The sequence below is a fragment of the Salminus brasiliensis genome, chromosome 18, assembly GCF_030463535.1.
Source record: "Salminus brasiliensis chromosome 18, fSalBra1.hap2, whole genome shotgun sequence".
Taxonomy (NCBI): Eukaryota; Metazoa; Chordata; class Actinopteri; order Characiformes; family Bryconidae; genus Salminus; species Salminus brasiliensis.
The window spans coordinates 2,268,892-2,281,033 of record NC_132895.1 but is presented as its reverse complement, the minus strand read 5'-3'; the positions used below and the strand labels follow the sequence as shown (position 1 = coordinate 2,281,033).

Below are 12,142 nucleotides of genomic sequence, written 5' to 3'. Positions count from 1 at the left end.
ATAGCGTTGCTTTACTTAGAGTGGCGCCATCTCAGATCTTTTATTTTTACAATGGGCTGTTTTCACATATCTTTAATCTCTTTATACAGACTTTTACAGTGCTGTGTACTGACCACCATGTTATTAAAAGTAGACTTTACGGGCTACATTATAGTCTTTGCCTCAAAAATTGAAAATGATTTCTTTCATATGGACCCTTTAATCCCTTTAAAATCAGCTGCCTTATTACCAGCACAGCAACCTCACTCAGTCACCCGTGCCCTCGAACACCAGCCGGCCTTTTTTGCAGTCAAAAGAATGTGCTTTCAGGATCTGACCAGCAGTTGACTGCGGCCCAAAAAAAAAAAACAGCTCTATTGTCCAAGGGCTGTGGGTCAACCCGTGGATGAGCGGCCTGAGTGGCCTCGGGCTGCCGTTGGCTGGCTGCACCTGTGAGCTGCGTGAGGCTTTGTTGATGGAGCTGGCACACGTGCTCCAGCCAAAGCCGCATGTGCTGAATAGGCTCTTTCACCGCTGCACACGGTAATCCAGAGCCGCGTGGTTACGTGGTGACTCATGTGCCCGTCCACCGTCTCAGCCCACAACATAACACACCCAGCAGCACGCATGTATGCAAATGCAGAAGGGCATGTTCCTGCACGAGCACACACAGATCAGCCTGGCGTTTGGTAACAAATGAAGGTTATTACACATTAATTTTCACGGCTGTTCCTTCTTCTTCTTCTTATCTGAGCTCTGACTGTGGGCCAAAAAATTTACATTTACATTTATGGCATTTAGCAGACGCTCTTATCCAGAGTGACTTACAGGGTTATTCGTATTACACAGGTGGGCCAAAGCAGTGTTAGGAGTCTGGCCCTACCTATCCCTACCTTACCCGTCCATACTAATAACCGTCCCCATCTGTACCTATCCCTACCATAACCGTCCCCATCTGTACCTATCCCTACCATAACCGTCCCCATCTGTACCTATCCCTACCTTACCCGTCCATACTAATGACCGTCCCCATCTGTACCTATCCCTACCATACCCGTCCCCATCTGTACCTATCCATACTAATGACCGTCCCCATCTGTACCTATCCCTACCTTACCCGTCCATACTAATAACCGTCCCCATCTGTACCTATCCCTACCCTACCCGTCCATACTAATAACCGTCCCCATCTGTACCTATCCCTACCATACCCGTCCATACTAATAACCCTACCCACCCTACACATCCCTATTCATACCCTACCCATCTCTACTGATTTATTTCTAGGTGAGGAATGGCCGTAAGTAATGAGACTGAAATCTGGAGCAGAATCTTCTCTGTTTTACTGAAGATAGTTGGTCTCGCTTGTCCTCGTCTCTGCTCACAGTCACCGTAATATCAGGTCAGACTGAATCACCTGCTGTGATTCTCTACTGCTTCCTACTGCTGTTTTCAGCTCCTCGGTGTCTGTTCTCTTAACAACAGGCTACATCCTGTTCCTCACGTATTCAGTTTCTTTTGTGCTGTCTGCTTTAAACGCTGGGACAGGAACACCGTGTTTTCCCTCTTGCTGGATGTTCATCTGCAGTTGTGTTGCGTACAGAGGAGGAGGACAGGAGGCTACATCTGATGTTTTCATTTTTGAAAAGACATTTAACGCCATCTACAATCACTTTTTTTTTGTACTGGGACTAATGTGAGTAAATGCATATCATGCATGAGCCGGCGTAAACAGAAAGCACCTTGTCTGGCCTGCAGAGGGTTACAGAAACACTACAAATGAGCGACAGCAGTGTTTAAATACAAACGTCTCATTTTCCTCTTGTCTCAGTAAATACAGACAGCATAACATCTGTTCAGTCAGTGCACAAACTCATACACTCAGTATCCTAACACACATTCCCCATCCAGAACAATCCATTAACCCCCATATCCATTTCCATGACGATCCATCCGTACCCTTAGATCCCCATATCCCCACATCTGCCCATACCCATCATATTTGCCCATACCATCCATTGCCACCTATCGACCCCCATTATCCATACCCATATCCATCCATACCCCTAGATCTCCTTATCTGCCCATACCCAGCCTTTCACATATTTCATCCCCACCTATCGTCCCCATTATCCATACCCATCAATCCCCATATCCATTTATTCTGACCCTCATATCCATACCTATATTTATCCACACCCATATTTGCCTATACATCAATCCCCATATCCATCACCATGTCCATCCATTCCAGTCGACCCCAGTATTCATCCATACCCTTTGATCCCCATATTGCCATTTTTGCCCATACCCATCAATCCCCATATCCATCACCATATCCATCCATTCCCATCAATCTCCTAATTACCCTGACTGGAAGTCTCTGCTGTACTGAGATGTTCTGTTCAGATCACAGGTCACCGGTCTCCTTTGGGCCCACAGTTTAGAAAAAAGCCAAGGCAGTATGCTGCACGGTATTGGCTAGAGCTGCCACTGGCTCTTATTGAACATGAAGGTGTGAACGCAGGGTTGGTCATGCTCCGCCCGTTCAGTCTGATGTTATAAGGAGTGTACCTACTTTTTGAAAGAGGCGAAGTACGGTACGATCAGAGCGCCATAAGGCTGAGCGCTAATCCCACCCGTGGTTCTTTTAGATCTGTGTGTGCCTGAAGCCCTGAGAGAAGTGTAAACGGTGTGTGTGGAGCTCCTGCTTGTGTGAAACCTGGCAACGTCTCAGACATGCCCCGAAGTAAATCTCTTCAGACGCAAACCATAATCTCCCACGTTCCTCACAAAACCACACTGAGGAACTGGAATCGAAAACACACCCTTATCCAGCGTGAGCAGCCGAGTGTGTTTGGTTTTCAGTGGATTCATAATTAAGGAGTTTTGGATGTGCAGGTGAGCCAGAACTTTCATCTGTTTCATCTCCTGTCTCGAGGGATGGCTCGATCAGGCAGTGAGTGGACAGGCAGTCCTTGAAGGTGTAGAAGCAGGAAAAATGGACGAATGTAAGAATCTGAGACACTTTGACAAGAAAAAAACTGTGATGTTCTAGATAAACGACTGGGTCAGAACATCTCCAGAACATCAGCAAGCAGGTCTTGTGGGGTGTTCCCTCCCGGTCAGCACCTACCAACAGTGCTTCAAAGAAGGTGAACCACCAGTGAACCAACAGGTCTCATTAAAGTGATCTCTGGGGAACCCACCTCCCAACCCACCGGCCTTAAGGGAGTGCCAGACACCAGGAGATGCCTTCAGAGGTCTTGTGGAGTCCATGTCTTGAATGGTCAGATCTGTTGTGGTCATCAGGCACCCAGGTTGGCGGTCTGTCCTTCCTCAGACTGCTGTCAGTAAATACTCACCTTTGCTGACTGAGAGCCCCTCCAAAAGCTTCAGAGCCATTTGGGAGATGCTCTGATGGTCCAGTCATCTGGACACAACGACCAGCATGTATGGTGGTATTGGTGGTATTTCATTTCCCTTAGTTTTCATTCCGGCTTGTCATCCATCAAAAAACCCTCTCCAGATAAATCTCTCCATCCGGAAAGTGAGAGTCTGATCGTGGTTGGATGAAAAGCATAAACAGACTCCATTCTGACTCCCTATTGGTTTATAAGAGATCCATCACACCTGCACACGTCCCGTCACTCTCCAGCGAGCTTACAGCAGACGTCTGTAGTCTAGTATGAAGACTGTGTCCGTGGCAGAGACTCAAGAGAGCTGCAGTGAAACGTCCCGACTGAGCCCCACATTTACATTCCAATAAAGCTTATTGATCACACGCCTCTGAAGTCTGACTTTCTGCAGCTTTACAGAACTTCTAGACAACGACTCCTCATATTTTCCTCCATGAAGCTCATGTTAATGCTCAGTAGAGCACAGAGACGCTCCTTTAATAGAGCTGATATTACTGAAATGCTTCATTTTCAATGGGCGGATCTGCAGCTGAAACAGGAGCCTAGTGCAGCCCAACATTTTTAACATCAACATTTTAATAGATCATTCTCCTCATTATGACTTTTAGAGAAATGGGGTTTTGGGGAGGGGGGGGGGTAGTGCACTATAGACCCCTGTGGCTCGGCCTAAGCTTTCGGCCTTTGTTTTCCTTCCATTACTTTTACTTTTCTACTTGAAGTCGTTCTGAAACCAGTACTTTTACACTTTTACTGGAGTAAAAAGCTTCAGTTGATACTTCAGCTTCTATAGAAGTCTTTTAAACCTAGTATCTCCACTCACTTCTACCTGAAGAATGAATGTGCATAGAGCCTGGAAGAACCCTTGGTGGTGGTCAGGTGTGTAGTGCTGTTGGATGTTGGCAGGTCAAGATCAGTGAGTGGGTGCATTCTCTTATCCAAACTCCTCCTCTTCCCATCTTACAGAGATGTGTGTGAGCGAGTACTGGGGAATGTGTAGTTGCGCAATAGTGTACAGCATTGTTGCATAGTGGGAGGGTGTGTCTCCATGAGAGTGAGTGACAGAGTGAGTGACAGAGTGAGTGACAGAGTGAGTGACAGAGTGAGTGACAGAGTGAGTGACAGAGTGAGTGAGTGAGAGAACAGGGGGAGAGAAACAGAAAGGAGAGGAGAGTGAGTAAGTGAGTGAGAGAGAGGAGAGAGTGAGTGAGAGAACAGGGGGAGAGAGACCGAGAGGAGAGGAGAGTAAGTGAGTGAGGAGAGTGAGTGAGTGAGGAGAGTGAGTGAGTGAGGAGAGTGAGTGAGTGAGGAGAGTGAGTGAGGGGAGTGAGGAGAGAGTGAGAACAGGGGGAGACTGGGAGAGAGGGAGACAGGGAGCGGAGAGAGGGAGACAGGGAGCGGAGAGTGAGAGCGGAGAGTGGGAGCGGAAGACTGGGAGCGGAAGACTGGGAGCAGGAGAGTGAGAGAGGAGAGTGAGAGAGGAGAGTGAGAGAGGAGAGTGAGAGAGGAGAGTGAGAGAGGAGAGTGAGAGAGGGAGGCAGGGAGAGAGAGAGCGCAAGCGAGAGAGAGCTGATAACCTACTAGGTTGGGTCTCAACACGCCAGCCGTCGTCTGCAGTATGTAGTTCAGCCAGCGTGTGGTTTGTGGTGAACAACTTCTTCTCGTCTCAGACTGTGCAGAACATCACTGTTCCCTCAGAGCTCCTTAAAGTGATCGTTCAGGAGAACGTCCGATTGCTCCACCCCCTCAGAGTTGATCTGCTGAGCATCTGTGAGGTAGGAAATGTACACCCTGCAGCTGACAACAGCAGCAGAGAGCTTGAAGCCTGGACCTCCTCAGCTCTGGTCAAGAGGCTCTGTTTATGGTTTCAACTGTAGGACCTCCAGGACCACGGTGCACCATGAGCAGCACAGCACTACCCAAGACTGCATACATGATGCTGCATAGCGAGGCTTGCAGAAAGGGAGAGGTGAGGCTCCTCTGCAGTTCCTCTGTAGGAGAACATGGTGAGGATGGGACCCTGGGGTGAGCTGGTGTTGAGGGACCAAGTGAGGTTCTCTTGCTACTCTGGTTGCTCCTGACGATCTCTTGATGATTGTAGGCCGTTAGCATTTAGCACCATGCTAATTGGTGGAGAATAAGCTTCCATTACCTACAACTTCACTGTTACCACTGACTGCTCAAACACTCTCCTACCCCCCCAGGAATGAACACCAGTGAGTCTAATCAGGTTCGTCTGATCTCCCGTCCAGCGCGTGGTTCAGTTGTGCTGTGTTTATTAAGTCAGGCCACGTTTTGGCCCTGTGCTCTCTTCTCGTCCCGGTGTGGGGTCGTTCGGGTTCAGCAGCAGGACAGAGCTGGCACCTCATGGCCGCTGCTGAGCACGTCCTGCCCACAAAACTCTTTTTACAGCCCTGTCCGGTAGCAGCTCTGCCTCCGTGGGGGTCAGGGAGGAGAATTAGGCTGGCTGGATTAAGTTGGCAATTAGTGCAGCGACTGAAACGTCAGGCCTGTGTGGGTGTGCTGACCGGTCATCCTGGTTTCTGGGTAGCCTGATTAGCCTTTAGCCCAGAAAGGCAAGGACTTTATGTTTACTGCCCCCTTTAAATAGAGTCATTCTTAGAACCATCCTCAGAAGTGAGAATATCAGTGTCTGCAGTTCATTCAGTACATCCTGCAGACCTTAATTATGCTTTAATTAAGCCAGTTGAGCTGATTTTAATTGTTTATTTCTGCATAGTTCAGAGGTTGAGATGTAAACAGTCATTTAGAGTGGGTCTGGTGTGAAATTGATGTTTATTGATGATTGTAAAATGATCGCTTTCTTCTGGGATTGTTTTGCTTCACAACACCCTGTATGTATCCCTCTGCCATGGATGAATGTTTTAAACGTTTACACCCACAATTAGAGCTGCCCTGGTTTATTAAATTGTATTTTATTTTTTTATACATTTTAAGGAGAATTATAAATTATGGGCATCATAACTATGTATTTATAGTCTATCAGGGCTGAAGAATATCTGAAACGCTAGCTGAAAAAACTATATTAAAAAAATGACATGCTGGTGTGTATATATAATAATATATTTTTTTTATTACATGCTGATATATATATACTACACACACATACACACACATATATATATATATATATATATATATATATATATATATATATATATATATATATATATATATATATATATATATATATATATTTTTTTTTTTTTTTTTTTTTTTTTTTTTTTTTAATATATATTTCAAAGCATTCCTGATGCCATGCACCCTAACAAGGTTAGAAGGTGGAAGAGAAGGCCCACAGCATCACTGATCCTCCCCTATATTTCACAGTGGGCATGAGGTGCTTTTCTGCATACTCAGCTCTTGTGTTACGCCAGACCCACTTAGAACATTTGTTGCCAAAAAGCTCCATCTTAGTTTCATCTGACCGAAGCACACGGCCCCAGTTGAAGTTCCAGTGCTGCTTAGCAAACTCCAGACGTCTGCGTTTATGATTGTGAGTGAGAAAAGGGTTTTCAGTGCCTCCCAAACAGCTTGTTGGCATGCAGACAGCGCCTGATGGTTGTTTTGGAGACTTTGTGACCCCAAGAAGCCACCATTTGTTGCAGTTCTGTAACAGTGAGCTTTGGAGAGCTTTTTATTTCTCTTATCATCCTCCTCACTGAGCGTGGTGGCTAAATAAACCTGCGTCCTCGTCCAGGCTTCGTACCACTGTTCCAGTTGTTTTACACTTCTTAATAATTCCTCTGACAGTAGATATGGACAGGTGGAGGTCACGTGAGACCATCCGTGAGGTCAGGAACTGATGCTGGATGATTAGTTCTGCCAATCCAACTCCAACTGTTCCAAAGATATTGGATGGATGTATGGAGAATATGGGTACACTGCTTCACAGCTCAATGCTGGGGGGTACCCCTCATGGCTGGCACTGGGCATGATGACCTTAGGGTCTCTCTTTTGTCGTATGTGTTGACCAGTGCTAATTCTAAAAGAAAATATATTACAAGCATGTGAAAGCTGGATCATTAGATGGTGTGTCTGGATACTTTTGGACATGATGGAGATTTGTGTAACGATGGAGCTTCCAGTCCCCACGTGACCCTTTTGAGCTGGGCAGCCATTTATCTACCATTTATCTAAGGGTAAATAAGGTTATAGCCCGACCCTGGTGTGAAGCGTGCTCACACACTTTTTCTAATCTGCTGTGTGTGTGTGTGTGTGTGTGTGTGTGTGTGTGTGTGTGTGTGTGTGTGTGTGTGTGTGGTAGGCCGAGTTTGACCTTAGCTGCCCCTGTGAGCGGCCAGCCCCACCCCACACCACCCTGCCCCCTCATGAACCTGCTAGCACTGCACCATAAAGGTGCATTGTCATCTCCTTATATAATCAGCCTCAGCGCTGCTGTACGTCTGCTGCCCCTCAGCCCGGCGCGCTCCGGCTCTCGGCTCGCAGGCGCTGGGCTACTGTCTGACTGAGATTAATCGAGGGTAGAGGAGGGGTTTGGGGATGGACGGGCCAGTATCAGCACAAAATGCTGGATGGGATATCGGCGGGTAATCTACACTGAAACAGCACACACTCAGCACACACTCTGTGTGGCGTGGTGTGGACCGGGTGGGTGGGGGCTGGGGGTGGAGCAGCAGTGGATAGTCCACTTTTAGACGCTCGACTAAGTTCTACATTTAAAACAGTTCATTTTAATGAAGAAATATTGGATTAGTATTGATTAATCAAGCTTACAGTATTGATTACAGTATCAGGCATAGAAAAGTAATATTGTGCCATTTGTAATTAATAGCATGGTTTACGTTTAGGAAATATGGAACCAAGGAACCATATATATCTCTGCTTATGAGGCGGGAGGTGGGAGACGTAGCACTGGGAGGAGTTAATATGTGGGGGTAGGAAGTATTGAGCCGGGATGTGGGAGGGGTTGGGCTGGGAGGAAGAGGGAGGGGTTGGGCTGTAAGGTGGGAGAAGTTGAGGTGGGAGGGGTTGGGCTGGGAGGAAGAGGGAGGGGTTGGGCTGTAAGGTGGGAGAAGTTGAGGTGGGAGGGGTTGGGCTGGGAGGAAGAGGGAGGGGTTGGGCTGTAAGGTGGGAGAAGTTGAGGTGGGAGGGGTTGGGCTGGGAGGAAGAGGGAGGGGTTGGGCTGTAAGGTGGGAGAAGTTGAGGTGGGAGGGGTTGGGCTGGGAGGAAGAGGGAGGGGTTGGGCTGTAAGGTGGGAGAAGTTGAGGTGGGAGGGGTTGGGCTGAGAGGGACGAGGACTTAAGTTTGGAGGAGCTGAGGAGGAGCTTGGAGTTGAGCTGGGAAGATAGGAAGTGTTGAGGTGGGAGGAGTTGCACTGGGAGGTAAAGGGGGAGGGGGTTGGGCTGAGTGGGAGGAGTTGGGCTGTAAGGTAGGAGAAGTTGAGGTGGGCGGATTTGGGCTGGGGGGTAGGAGAAGTTAAGTTTGGAGAAGGGAGGAGACGAGCTGAGAGGGGTCGTGCTGGGAGGTGGGAGGAGTTGCGCTGGGAGGAGTCACGCTGTTGACCTGTAGGGTAAGAAGTGTTGGGCTGGGATGAAGAGGGAGGAGTAGAGCTGAGAGAGCTGAAAGGAGGGCGTGGCTTGATGTGGGAAGAGGGAGGAGTTAAGGTTGAAGGCTGAAGTAAACATTAAAGCATGAGAGCTAAACAAAAACAAACAGACGCCCACACCCACGGTCAGTCTAAGTGTGAGTGTGTGTGTGAGTGTGTGTGTGAGTGTGTGTGTGAGTGAGTGTGTGAGTGAGTGTGTGAGTGAGTGTGTGAGTGAGTGTGTGTGTGAGTGTGTGTGTGTGAGTGTGTGTGTGAGTTGCACCAGAATCAGAGAATGTGTTTTAGGAAAAGGAAAGACAGAAGGTGATGTCACAGAAGTAAGTGTGTGTGTGTGTGTGTGTGTGTGTGTGTGTGTGTGTATATGTGTGTGTATGTGTGGGTGGGTGTCCATAAATAGTTGTCACTGCGTGTTCGGAGTCCCGTCCTCCGTAGTATCCCAGAATATCCTGGAATGCCATTTTGCAGGCCTGTGAAAGCCGCGCAGGAAGAGGCGTCGGCTGAGGGAGGCATTCTTCAGCCGTGTGGTCGGGAAGAGCAGACGGCTCTCTGACTTCATATCAGCCAAGTTCCACAGCTTCACTCTCCTCCCCCTGTGGGCCTGGGGGGGGTGGGGGGATGTGTAACCTGATATGATGTCAGCTTTACTGGAATAGTGTGTGTGTGTGTGAGTGAACGAAAGCCTGGACACATAAATTCACTAAAACATGTCCAGACACAGTGACCCTCTGCTCTCCATAACTGTCCAACAGCTGCATCCACAGCAGATATGATCACCTTGCACCATCACTGACAATGCAGACTAAAACTCCTATACACACTCATGCCGCTGAATGCAATCAAATCCTCACAGCAGTTCTCCTCCAACATCTAGTAGAAAGTCTTCTTCCCTGGACAGTACAGACAGTTACTCCAACAGAAGCAGGATCAGATCTTTTTAATACCCTTGATTTCAGAAGAATTAGTGAATGAGCAGGTGTCCCAATACTTTTGTCCATACAATTATTTTTTTTATTAAAGAGCTGATCCTGCTTCTGTTGGAGTAACTGTCTCTACTGTCCAGAGAATGTTTGGAGGCTGTACTACTTTAGCCTGGCTAGCTCTCACTGTGAGCTGTTGATGAAACTATCTCCACCATGTTTGGAGGCTGTACTACTTTAGCCTGGCTAGCTCTCACTGTGAGCTGTTGATGATGAAGCCACCTACACCATGTTTGGAGGCTGTACTACTTGAGCCTGGCTAGCTCTCACTGTGAGCTGTTGATGAAGCTACCTCCACCATGTTTGGAGGCTGTACTACTTTAACTTGGCCAGCTCTCACTGCGAGCTGTTGATGATGAAACTACCTCCACCATGTTTGGAGGCTGTACTACTTTAGCCTGGCTAGCTCTCACTGCGAGCTGTTGTTGATGAAACTACCTCCACCATGTTTGGAGGCTGTACTACTTTAGCCTGGCTAGCTCTCACTGCGAGCTGTTGTTGATGAAACTACCTCCACCATGTTTGGAGGCTGGACTACTTTAGCCTGGCTAGCTCTCACTGTGAGCTGTTGATGAAACTATCTCCACCATGTTTGGAGGCTGTACTACTTTAGCCTGGCTAGCTCTCACTGTGAGCTGTTGATGAAACTACCTCCACCATGTTTGGAGGCTGTACTACTTTAGCCTGGCTAGCTCTCACTGTGAGCTGTTGTTGATGAAACTACCTCCACCATGTTTGGAGGCTGTACTACTTTAGCCTGGCTAGCTTTCACTGTGAGCTGTTGATGAAACTACCTCCACCATGTTTGGAGGCTGTACTACTTTAGCCTGGCTAGCTCTCACTGTGAGCTGTTGATGAAACTACCTCCACCATGTTTGGAGGCTGTACTACTTGAGCCTGGCTAGCTCTCACTGTGAGCTGTTGATGATGAAACTACCTCCACCATGTTTGGAGGCTGTACTACTTGAGCCTGGCTAGCTCTCACTGTGAGCTGTTGATGAAACTACCTCCACCATGTTTGGCTGCTGTACTACTTGAGCCTGGCTAGCTCTCACTGTGAGCTGTTGATGAAACTACCTCCACCATGTTTGGAGGCTGTACTACTTTAGCCTGGCTAGCTCTCACTGTGAGCTGTTGTTGATGAAGCTACCTCCACCATGTTTGGAGGCTGTACTACTTGAGCCTGGCTAGCTCTCACTGTGAGCTGTTGATGACGGAACTACCTCCACCATGTTTGGAGGCTGTACTACTTTAGCCTGGCTAGCTCTCACTGTGAGCTGTCAATCCGCCTCAAACTGGTGCTCTATTACACCACCAAGAGGAGATTCAGTAATAATTCAAATAATACAGTAGTGAATTCTGTCGTCAAGCACACGTCCCATGACGGCCCACACTGTTAAAGCGGTAGGTGACGTTGCTATGAGAATGAGATGATGACCAAAAGCACTTTTTGTACTTTAACCAGTTTAATTACAGGAAATATCCATGTTGCTCTGCATTCGTTTGAGTGGTTGTACCACCTGCACCTGCTCAAGGTCAGGCTCTCAGGTGGAGCACAGATCTCCTGTGGATTATCTCTTGGGCTTGCACCCAGAGCGAGTCAGCGCTGCCAGGGAAGCATCGAGCATCGAGGTCACGGGCTGGGCTGCAGGCCAGGCTGAGGAGTCTCTGCAGGAAGCCCTATTTTCTATGCGTCGTCTTTGCAAGCTAGCAAAGCTGCTCGGCGTTTCGCACCTGCTGAGGAGGAGGTGCATCGTCTGGAGCTTCTTTACGTCTGACATTAGCGTGAGTTTCAGATCCAGGTGGCCTCTGAATGCACTGTGGCCGAGTTCCGCTCACACGTCTCACCAAGACGCTTCCAAACTGACCGGAGGAGGTCCTGTTTCCCCCCATGTCATAGAAGAACCTTTTATGGTTCCGTTAAGAACCATGTTTGTAATGAAAAAGAGCTTCATGGAAGCTTAGATAGTTCCCACTTCTTGCTGGGCTGTTGCCAAGTGGTTGCAATGGTGTTGCTAGGTGGTTGCTATGATGTTTACTGCTGATTGCTGCTTATACGCTGTTGCAAATTGATTAACCATACCATTGTGGGCAGTAGCTATGTTGCATTTTGTTTTTGCTATGGCGTCTCAGGTGGTTGTCAAGTTGTTGCTGTGGTACATCAGGTGGTTGGCTGGGTG

At 48.0% G+C, this 12,142-nt stretch overlaps 1 protein-coding gene across 2 annotated transcripts in view; it reads left to right on the top strand.

Annotated features, from left to right (window-relative positions):
• The window catches only part of aff1 (AF4/FMR2 family, member 1), a 70,228-nt gene that overhangs the window by 24,193 nt on the left and 33,893 nt on the right, over positions 1 to 12,142 (top strand). The window lies entirely within an intron of this gene.